Source organism: Neoarius graeffei, chromosome 13 (genome assembly GCF_027579695.1).
Source record: "Neoarius graeffei isolate fNeoGra1 chromosome 13, fNeoGra1.pri, whole genome shotgun sequence".
Classification (NCBI taxonomy): Eukaryota; Metazoa; Chordata; class Actinopteri; order Siluriformes; family Ariidae; genus Neoarius; species Neoarius graeffei.
In genome coordinates, this window is record NC_083581.1 from 35,270,655 (window position 1) to 35,279,651 (window position 8,997).

The 8,997-nt window shown below is 39.2% G+C and overlaps 1 non-coding gene across 1 annotated transcript; it reads right to left on the reverse strand.

Moving 5' to 3' along the window:
- Window positions 1-341: 341 nt before the first annotated feature.
- trnaq-uug (transfer RNA glutamine (anticodon UUG)) lies at window positions 342-413 on the reverse strand. Its single transcript has one exon. It is a non-coding gene; the product is annotated as a tRNA-Gln (tRNA).
- Window positions 414-8,997: the final 8,584 nt, after the last annotated feature.

Below are 8,997 nucleotides of genomic sequence, written 5' to 3' on the forward strand. Positions count from 1 at the left end.
ATTCCATGTTTTAACAGATTTCTTTTTGCATGATATAGTGAGGATTTAACACTATGCATCTAGGTATATAACATTTTACCAGTAAAATCATTAAATCTTAAATTAAATATTCATTTCCCAGATAAACCAGTATAAACAAGTAACACGAATCAAATAGAGCTCAAACTGCACTTACTTTGACTAAGTTTTGAGGGTTATTGCAGTGCTAAAATGAAATTTAACATATTGACACAACTGTTTCACCTTTCTAATCTTGTTTTATTCAGATATCACTCAATTGGACCGGTTCTGATGATCAGAACAGACTCACTAATTAGTGTTTTATAATGCAGAAAAGGACGAGGTCCCACCGAGATTTGAACTCGGATCGCTGGATTCAAAGTCCAGAGTGCTAACCATTACACCATGGGACCGCCTGCGACACAGCCGTCAGTTCACATGAACAAAGCTTTCGTCTCGGGTCTGTGCTATCAGTATTGCTCCTTTATTTCAAATTATTCTTATAATATTTTATTCTGTGTATTATTTAATTTCGGTTGCTGAAGTGCAAAACATGTATAATATCGAAAATGTCATATAAGGTACACGAACGCCATTTTACATTCGTGCAGGGTATGAGACAACAAGACTAGGGCTAAATACCAAATCACTCCTAACGCCCTATATTCCTGCCCTACAGTTGGAATGAAACCAGTCTACGTGCAGTCCACTATAAGTCGACTATATAGCCATTTAGGATTAGCACTTAGCAAAGTAGCAAAACGTATGCTAGTTAGGGTAGCAAGTATGTAGCATTAGAAACTGTATGGATTATAACTTTAAAAAATAAAGACGCTATATTTGAACAAAACATCATTATCTAAAATTAAACAACTTCAGTGCTACCATATGTAGAAACCAACCAAACAGTCTGTGTAACGATGCTACATAGCGTACGTTTTGCTAACTACTTTGCCTAGTGGTAAGCCTAAACCGCTATCTAGTGGACTTAAAGTGCACTGCACGCACGCTAATTTAATTCCAGGTGTAGTGCAGGTATATCGGGTGTTGGGTAATATTTGGGATTCAACCCTAGTCTTGCCTGTGGTGCACCTTTCAGACAAACTGAAGCAAATATAACTAATAAGGGAAATAAATAGAAAAAGGAATCGGGTTTTAATAGCATTTTGAAATACTGAACGCGGAGATGATGAGTAAAATAAGAGAGAGGCTATTTATAAAGTGTCATGTCCAAAAAGTACATTTTATACATTTTGGTGGCAAATTAAAGGAAAAAAAAAACAACATAGAGCGTATACTAATCTCTGGAGTTGTAACAGCTCTTTTCAGGGGAAAGTAGTGTGTGCACTAAAGGTTGCTAGAAGTCACCAGATGACGCCAGAGGAGCAATTTGCATATTCATTACATCATCATTGTTATTAGCATTTGCATTTTATAGTTAGTTGTTAAGAATAGAAAATAATATATTCTAACATTTGAAGAGCTCTTTTCCAAAACGCGATAAATGCCAAATTTAAAAAAAAAAAAATGAGTTCGTCGCGCTATTCTGCTGTGTACTGAGCCTATTCACTGCTCCATTAATGTTTCATGCCAAATCGCTATATTTCCTTGTTTATATGTGCTGCAAATTGTAGTTTCTCTCCAAAACGCGATAGGTATGGAATCAATTTTGTGCCAAAATGTTCATACAATACTTTTGAAATATCAAACAAAAACGACAAATCAAAATACAAAAAAAACAAAAAAAAGTCAATTTTTTTAGATTGGCAAACAAATTATTCGTGTAATCGTGCAAAATATCAGTCTATTACTCTTCAGAAACCTTTTATTTTTGTTCCGCGTCTTTCTCAGTTTTGTTTGACAATTTATTTTGGTTGCGATTCCAGCTTTCTCGTTTGTGCTCCCTGACTTTTTGCTTGCAGTTTTGGCACAAACTTCACGTGTGGGTGGGCTGTCCAGGAATGCATTCCCATTGGCTAACTTGTGTTTGACTGACAGCTACAGTGGTGCTTGAAAGTTTGTGAACCCTTTAGAATTTTCTATATTTCTGTATAAATATGACCTAAAACATCATCAGATTTTCACACAAGTCCTAAAAGTAGATAAAGAGAACCCAGTTAAACAAATGAGACAAAAATATTATAATTGGTCATTTATTTATTGAGGAAAAGGATCCAATATTACATATCTGTGAGTGGCAAAAGTATGTGAACCTTTGCTTTCAGTATCTGGTGTGACCCCCTTGTGCAGCAATAACTGCAACTAAATGTTTCCGGTAACTGTTGATCAGTCCTGCACACCGGCTTGGAGGAATTTTAGCCCATTCCTCCGTACAGAACAGCTTCAACTCTGGGATGTTGGTGGGTTTCCTCACATGAACTGCTCACTTCAGGTCCTTCCACAGCATTTCAATTGGATTAAGGTCAGAACTTTGGCTTGGCCATTCCAAAACATTAACTTTATTCTTCTTTAACCATTCTTTGGTAGAACGACTTGTGTGCTTAGGGTCGTTGTCTTGCTGCATGACCCACCTTCTCTTGAGAGTCAGTTCATGGACAGATGTCCTGACATTTTCCTTTAGAATTCGCTGGTATAATTCAGAATTCATCGTTCCATCAACGATGGCAAGCTGTCCTGGCCCAGATGCAGCAAAACAGGCCCAAACCATGATACTACCACCACCATGTTTCACAGATGGGATAAGGTTCTTATGCTGGAATGCAGTGTTTTCCTTTCTCCAAACATAACGCTTCTCATTTAAACCAAAAAGTTCTGTTTTGGTCTCATCCGTCCACAAAACATTTTTCCAATAGCCTTCTGGCTTGTCCACGTGATCTTTAGCAAACTGCAGACAAGCAGCAATGTTCTTTTTGGAGAGCAGTGCCTTTCTCCTTGCAACCCTGCCATGCACACCATTGTTGTTCAGTGTTCTCCTGATGGTGGATTCATGAACATTAACATTAGCCAATGTGAGAGAGGCCTTCAGTTGCTTAGAAGTTACCCTGGGGTCCTTTGTGACCTTGCTGACTATTACATGCCTTGCTCTTGGAGTGATCTTTGTTGGTCGACCACTCCTGGGGAGGGTAACAATGATCTTGAATTTCCTCTATTTGTACACAATCTGTTTGACTGTGGATTGGTGGAGTCCAAACTCTTTAAAGATGGTTTTGTAACCTTTTCCAGCCTGATGAGCATCAACAACGCTTTTTCTGAGGTCCTCAGAAATCTCCTTTGTTCGTGGCATGATACACTTCCACAAATATGTGTTGTGAAGATCAGACTTTGATAGATCCCTGTTCTTTAAATAAAACAGGGTGCCCACTCGCACCTGATTGTCATCCCATTGATTGAAAACAGCTGACTCTAATTTCACCTTCAAATTAACTACTAATCCTAGAGGTTCACATACTTTTGCCACTCACAGATATGTAATATTGGATAATTTTCCTCAATAAATAAATGACCAAGTTTAATATTTTTGTCTCATTTGTTTAACTGGGTTCTCTTTATCTACTTTTAGGACTTGTGTGAAAATCTGATGATGTTTTAGGTCATATTTATGCAGAAATATAGAAAATTCTAAAGGGTTCACAAACTTTCAAGCACCACTGTACGCTCAGCCATTCCCTACTCGGATTCTGGCGGACTGTTTGACGAGTGACCTATCCATTGACGGTAAACAAGGACTGCAGTGGCGACTATGATATTGAATTAATTCAACAAAGTGTAAATTCAATATCATAGTTGCCACTGAAGTCCACTCGATCCTTGTTTACCGTCAATGGATCAGTCACTCGTCAAACAGTCCGCCAGAATCCGAGTAGGGAATGGCTGAGTGTAGCTGTCAGTCAAACACAAGTTAGCCAATGGGAATGCGTTCCTGGACAGCCCACCCACACGTGAAGTTTGTGCCAAAACTGCAAGCAAAAAGTCAGGGAGCGCAAACGAGAAAGCTGGAATCGCAACCAAAATAAATTACGTCAAACAAAACTGAGAAAGACGCGGAACAAAAATAAAAGGTTTCTGAAGAGTAATAGACTGATATTTTGCACAATTACACGAATAATTTGTTTGCCAGTCTAAAAAAATTTACTTTTTTTGGTTTTTTTGTATTTTGATTTGTCGTTTTTGTTTGATATTTCAAAAGTATTGTATGAACATTTTGGCACAAAATTGATTCCATAGATAGGCGCTACACCTGTTTTTTGTCTGAGTGCGACATTTCCTTTAGACCAATCAGAGTTCGGTCAGCGTTCTACACTATCCCACATGGCGGCGCCCTGAAGCGAGGAGTTTTGTTTGCTTGTGTAGCTTCTTGAGCATAAATAACTTTTGCAAATGGTGGTTGTGAATACTTTTGATGGTTCTGAAGAATTGAACTAACTGGCCATTTGTTATTTATTTAGTTGTTTTCTGTGGTGGACAGTCTTAAAACATAAGATTAAACATAAATGAATGAATGTTATTTAAGTGTTTATATAATTTATTTGATTTTATTATAAATTGTATGGCCCTGTGATGACCTGGCGACTTGTCCAGGGTGTACCCCGCCTTTCGCCCGTAGTCAGCTGGGATAGGCTCCAGCTTGCCTGCGACCCTGTAGAAGGATAAAGCGGCTAGAGATAATGAGATGAATGAGATGAGATAAATTGTATGATGAAAGTTCCTGATATTATATATCTACAGCATGTTCTCTTTTAAAAACAGAAAGACAGAAAAAAATGAATGGATTTATAGCATTTTGAAAAAATATATAATAAGCTTTGGATTTATAATCAATAACATTGTTGTTAGATTTGTCAATTATTGTTGAAAATGTTCAGCCTGAACCAACTATCTATTATGACAGGATAAATTAAATATTTGCAAAATTTATGGGTCTGGGTAAATAAATGTCATTTTTCTGAAAACAATCAAAATGCATTTATAGCATTTTGGAAAAGAGCTCTACATTTCTACAACAAAAAAAGAACAGAATTATAATTAGAACAGAATCATTAAAGGATAAAATAGAGTTTATTTAGAATGAATCAATAAGCAATATCACACAAGAGGGCATGCGGTTATATTGAGTATCAGCCTGGCTAAGATTCAGTTGTCGCTAATCACAGCCATGCTGATATTCAGTACAACGCAAGCTTGAGTGTGATATCACTTTTATACAACAGTTCTATAAACAAGAAATTAATATTGACCACGAGTTGGCCTAGTGGTTAGCATGACCACCTCTTGATTGGGAGATAGTGAGTTCTACTCATGGTTGGGTCATACCAAAGACCATCATAAGAATGGCACCTGCTGTCTGGCAAGGCATGCCGCAATACAGATGTGAGTGGGGAGTCAAACTCTCGCGGTTACCAGAGGACTAGCCCCCCACTGTAACCCTAGCTATGTAATAGGCGAGAGGCCGAGGGCAACGGAGATCGGCACTGCCCTATGCGTCACATGGCATGGGAAGGGCTTTGATTTTTTTGAAGTGACATTTTGGACATAGTATGGTCAAATGTTCTGTTTATTTTTGTTCTGCTAGCAGACATAGTTCCTGAAGAAGCCACACTCACTTTACAGCACGTCGGCTCGCTGGCTCACACTGACATGTACATTCACATTAAAGGTGCTTCCGGTAAACTTGGCCTCCCGACTTCCTTTTCATCTGCATCTGACAAGCTTTCATAGTTTAAATCAAAAGTTATATTCCTGGAAAGTATCGTTTGTCATACCCACTGATGGTGTCGCGAACACTACCATAGTAACTGTTCTGAACTAGGAAGTGGAATTTTACATGCCGGACACAGACAAGCAGAGTGATACACACAGTAAAACATCCCAGTGCTGTTATGTGAAATATCAGCACTCTTGGAACACCAATCAACCAATCAAATTAGTGGACTGGAAATAACTGTTGTATTATTGGCAATAATATAACAACATTTCTTATAGAAAGAGTAGAAAGACCATCATGAAAATAGTTTTATCGCGAGACAATAAACCAGAATAGAATAGATTTTGATCAGAATAGAAAATAAAAGATGATAACGTATTTCTTGTAGAAAAAAGAAGCCAGATAGAGAAATTAGAGCATTTCTTCAACACTGGAGTTTACTGTATACATTCACTGGCCACTGTATTAGGAACACCCACACACCTGCTGTTTTATGCAGGTATCTAATCAACTACTTCAAACGTCTTCAAACATTAGAATGGGAAAGATTGTGATCTCAAAGTGTGACTTACACTGGTGACATGGGTGTTGGTTTGAGCCAGATGGACTGGTTTGAGTATTTCAGAAACTGCTGATCTCCTGGGGTTTTCACACACACACACAACAGTCTGTAGAGTTTACACAGAATGGTGCGAAAAACAAAAAACACTGAGTTGAGTGAGCAACAGTTCTGTGGGTGGAAACAAACGCCTTGTTAATAAGAGAGGTCAGAGGAACATAGCCAGATTGGTTTGAGCCGCCAGGAAGGATATAGTAACTCAACTCACACCAACTCTTCACAACCGTAGTGAGCAGAAAAGCATCTCAGCCTGCAATAGCGGAAGACCACATTGGGTTCCACTCCTGCAGCCAAGAACAGGAATCTTAGAATCAACAACAAGTTCCTATTAAAGTGGCCAGTGAGTGTATATTCACAACCTCAAAACACACATTTCTGATCTCAAGACTCAACTGTACAGCTTATGCCACTGTATACAGAATATCTGTAGGCAGTGTGACTCACCAGGTGTTTATCCAGGTCTGGTTTGTGTTTAAGGTTTATAATCTGTACTTGAGTTGAGGGGGGATTCCCCCCTGGAGTAAAAAATGGTCAAAATCATCCCCCCTCTGAAACGGGCATCCCTCCTCCCTTCCCTTGAGCAATTTTATCAATAAATGTGGACATTACTTCTATTTAACATTGGAATTAGAAATGCCATTCCACGTAGCTTTGCTGAAACTGAGCATACAATAAGCTACCATGAGAGAGGGCACGCGCAAGCGAAGCGTTTGAGGAGGTGACATTCAGTTGGGGTTCCGTTATTTTTTATTTCATTCGGCGTCAGTGACAGCAGTGGACTGCAGCATCATGGCCAAGCGGAGTGGACAGCAAGACCTAAGCAAGTTCGGATTTAAGATCGCAAGAAAAAACATTTCAGGAGGTAAGTCAAGAGTTACGAATATCAGTCACACTTTCTGTGAGCCCACTATCATGCTGTAAAGTTACCGATATGTAGCCTAATTTGTGGGCGGCGGATAACAACACAGCTATCATAATGAATGTTAGTTTGGAGTCTAGCCAGCTATCGATAGCTTACTCAGGTTCATGTTAGCTTTGATTTCTTGTATAAGGCCATTAATTTAATCAGCCTGGACATTCGTTTGTTATTCTTCAGGCAACAAAGTGTTATTCAAGACAGGAAGGCTAAAATAAATGACACTAGCAGTTTTGAAGGCTTCATTGCCTCATTAGAGAGCCGGTCACAACATGTAAGGCTGATTTACAATTTACTGTTGCTTGTTTTAGCTTATTGGTTCCCTACCTACCTCTGTATTTAACTCAATGTTCCCAATGTTCAGCTTTGAATAAAAATTCTATTGACTTGATATGAAAAGATTCAGTTGTTCATTTACATTGCCTGCTGAGGTTTTAATAAATTATTTACCAAACGATTTAAAAGGAGCCTACCATGACTATGAAGTCTCATCTCATCTCATTATCTCTAGCCGCTTTATCCTGTCCTACAGGGTCACAGGCAAGCTGGAGCCTATCCCAGCTGGCTACGGGCGAAAGGCGGGGTACACCCTGGACAAGTCGCCAGGTCATCACAGGGCTGACACATAGACACAGACAACCATTCACACCTACAGTCAATTTAGAGTCGCCAGTTAACCTAACCTGCATGTCTTTGGACTGTGGGGGAAACCGGAGCACCTGGAGGAAACCCACGCGGACAACATGCAAACTCCACACAGAAAGGCCCTCGCCGGCCACGGGGCTCGAACCCGGACCTTCTTGCTGTGAGGCGACAGTGCTAACCACTACACCACCGTGCCACCCTGACTATGAAGTTACACTTCAAATTTGTCATCTGCATTTCACCCTAATATGGAGAATGTGGTAGGTATGTCAGCCAGGAGACTGACTAAATATGACACATGACATCCACACTGTGCATGTTTTACATTAAAATACCAATGTATTCTGTTTTTTACAACAATAAAAAGGGTACACAGTGTGTACTACACACTTTATCAGCACAAACTACTGTATGTCTGGTAAATGAACAAGGTCCACAGACCTACGTTGTGTGCAAACCCTCCTAAAAGCAAACCAGTTTCCCACCAATGGACCGACCAATGGGTCGACATGCGACTAAAAATTTCACCATCCCCCCCCCCCCCCGGTTTAATTTTACAACTCGAACACTGGGTACATTAAATGGAGATTATACTGTTCCGTTGATGCACATAATAATCTGTCTTCTATTGCCACTAGATGGAGTTGTGCTTCCGAAGTACAATATCTACATTCAACACTACCTCCAGCACCTGCCTATCTAACTCTATTTCTGGAAGTTCAGAATCCTTTAATGTTCATTTTGTAATATTTAAAAAAAAAAGTAATCATATACAGATTAGTACTTCCATACGCTTGAGGGTCTTTAACATCAACCAGAGGAAAAAGGATTTGATATATCACTTTCCCAAATTTGATTAAGATTTACTGAAATGTGTTTCACTGGTACCTCATTCCACCATTTTGCTGTTCATCATTCAAGCGCAATCTAAATCTAATGGTCTTCCACCTTTATGAATTGCTTCATGGCAGTTAAAGTTAGAAATAATGTTGATGCATGGAGCTGTTCTTGCAATAGTATAGTCTTTCTCTCAGGGCCAAATAAATTCCTTTGAAATCAGCTTCTTGTTCAATGACATGGCCCTTCATTAGTCTAGAATGAGTGTAGGCAGTGATCCAAAGGGTCCAGGTAAGCCTATTAGTGTGTATGCTCATT